The sequence below is a fragment of the Vombatus ursinus genome, unplaced genomic scaffold (assembly GCF_900497805.2).
Source record: "Vombatus ursinus unplaced genomic scaffold, bare-nosed wombat genome assembly UNPS02000749.1, whole genome shotgun sequence".
In the NCBI taxonomy this organism is placed as follows: domain Eukaryota; kingdom Metazoa; phylum Chordata; class Mammalia; order Diprotodontia; family Vombatidae; genus Vombatus; species Vombatus ursinus.
The window spans coordinates 21,185,160-21,187,840 of NW_020940527.1; the positions used below are offsets into that span (position 1 = coordinate 21,185,160).

At 32.5% G+C, this 2,681-nt stretch overlaps 1 pseudogene; it reads left to right on the forward strand.

Moving 5' to 3' along the window:
• The first annotated feature begins 1,991 nt into the window (after window positions 1-1,991).
• LOC114042721 lies at window positions 1,992-2,089 on the forward strand (annotated as a pseudogene).
• Window positions 2,090-2,681: the final 592 nt, after the last annotated feature.

Below are 2,681 nucleotides of genomic sequence, written 5' to 3' on the forward strand. Positions count from 1 at the left end.
TAAAAAACACATGTTTAAAAAAATGTTTTCACATGCAACTGGGAAATGAGAAATACAGGAAATGGGGTACAGAAATCTATCTTGCCCTACAGAAAAATAGAAGGGGAAGGTGGGGAGAGATAGCAGGGAAAGCAGACTAGGGGGAGGGTTATTCAGAATGCATGCCATCTTGGGATGGGGGGAGGGAGGGGCGAGATGGGGTGAAAATTTGGAACTGAAAATCTTGTGAAAGTAAATGTTGAAAACTAAAAATAAAAAAAAGAATTAAAATCTAAAATAAATAAATAAATAAAAGATGTGCAGATTTTCACAATCTAGCCAATAGCTCACAGATGCTCAGATTCCTTAGGAGTCTAGCCAATATGGCGAATCTTCAATAAACTTTGGTTTTGGCTGAAATAAATAAATAAATAAATAATTTGCTTAGTGTTATAGTGCGCTATGGGTTGGTCTCAAAAAGCTCGGAGTCATGTTTGATACAATTTCATGGACAGAATGTCCAGCTCTAAAGCTTTTGTCATGGTGACTGATGTAACAGAAGGGAGACATTTTGACAAGATTGTGTTTGACAAAACGCAGTCACTGATCGTTCAACATGTTAGGTATTGTGGTCTTCAACTTCAAGCAGCTTGCAGCTCTAATACTAACCAAATTTAATTCATTTAAAAATAAATCTTTTCAGGAGAGGTAGTATGGAGAGGTAGAATAGAGGGCCTTGGAGTCAGGAAGATCCAGGTGTATGTATGCATAAGCATATGTATATGTATGTACATACATACACACACACATATATACATATGCATATATAATTGTATAAATGTAGATATACACGTATATCAATATCTGCATGTAAATACAGATAGGTACATATATATGCATATATACATATGTATGTATATATGTATATTTTTTGTGTATATATGTATATGTATGTATACATGTATGTATGTGTGTATATGTATGTGTGTGTGTGTGTTTGTGTGTGTGTGTTACTCTAGGCAGATCACTTAACCTTTTGGTACACGAGGCAAGTCTTTTAATACTACAAGGTTCCAGTAAATTGCCCAGATGCATCAGCAAAGTGAAATCTTTGAGTCTAAGAGCATTTTATTGAGGCAGTTAGGTGGAACAATAGATAGAATAAATTATTTGTAAAAGGCTTTGTAAATCTTAAATCATTATCCCAAACATTATCCCTAACATTGATGAAATTATAGGTTCAGACATCATCATCATCATCATTGTCATTGTAATCATTTGAATAAACTATAGGTTTAAATCTAAAATGCCAGACAGAAATTATGTAAGCAAACTAAGTTATGCCTAATACATTATTATGTTTCTAAAATAACCAAAGGATACTAAGAAATTAGCTTTGCCAATGTGTTATTCTTTTTCCAAAAATTTCCTTTAGATTTCTAATCAGTCAAAATGTTCCATGTGTATTCAGCAATATGGAAGTTGCTATACATACCGAGAAAGAAAACTGAACCTGGTTAGAACTTACTTGTGTTCCTCTATTCTTTTACTATTGGAAAAACCACAAAGGTGTGGCAGAATATACAGGCATCACCAGAAGTTTAAAAAAGGAAGTTTAGATAACAGAGTAAGTTCCTCCTTACTGGATGATCTTTTTTTTCCTCAGAATGAAAATGAACATTAGTCCATATTCAAAGCACACTTCTACCATGCACATAGTAATTGCTCAAAAACTATTTATTGAATTGAAATAGATCCTTCATGCCAAATCTAGGAAGGATTTCCAGTCTTTACCCTCTTTTATCTCTTGGTGACATTTGATTTGGTTGACCATCCTCTCCTTTGTCTTCTAATTCATTGTTTTTGTTTTGACACAGTAGACAAACCTAAATAAACTCAACCCTCTACAATATATAATATATAACCCCGTTGTATATATGTAATATATATAATATATAACCCCACACCCAAAACAGCTAAGCAAAGCAGTATGAAAGTGTAATTATGAGCTTGATTTGGAGAAATTTTAATATAACATTGAAACTATACAGAGGAAGATTAGCTCCTGAACTAGGATGACACACAGATTTGTGCAACATTCCATATTTTTGTAAAAAGATAACTAAAACTAATAGTGCATATAACTTTGCACTTTTAAATTTTACTATTTGTGAAAAGAAAGCAAGAAAAGGTACTTTAACTTTATTAAGTTAGTAACAACTTTGTCTATTGTATTTGAACTGAAATTTGTTGCTGTTTGACATTATTTTTATTTATATAGTTGTAGCATGAGTGTGTGTGTATATGTGTATGTATATGGTGTGCTTTACTCTAATTAGTTCTTTTTAAGTTTATTTTATCTCCAAATATGATCTACCTAAAATATTTCCAGGTTTTCTGAAAGAAATTAATTCACCCCATTCTTCCTTTTTAAAATAACATTTCCCCCAGTTCCATGTAAAGATAATTTTTAACATTCATTTAAAAAAACTTTTGAATTATAAATTTTCACCCTCTCCCTCACCTCTTCCCTCCCCGAGACAGTAAGCAATTTGATATAGGTTATACGTGTGCAATCATCTGCATTACTTCTTACAAGTCTTCTCACATTTCCCCGGATTGTCATACTCATTGCTCCTTACATTTATATATCAGCTTTTTCTCAACTGTTGGGCTTGTAGATTGTTTTGTTGTTCTTTCCA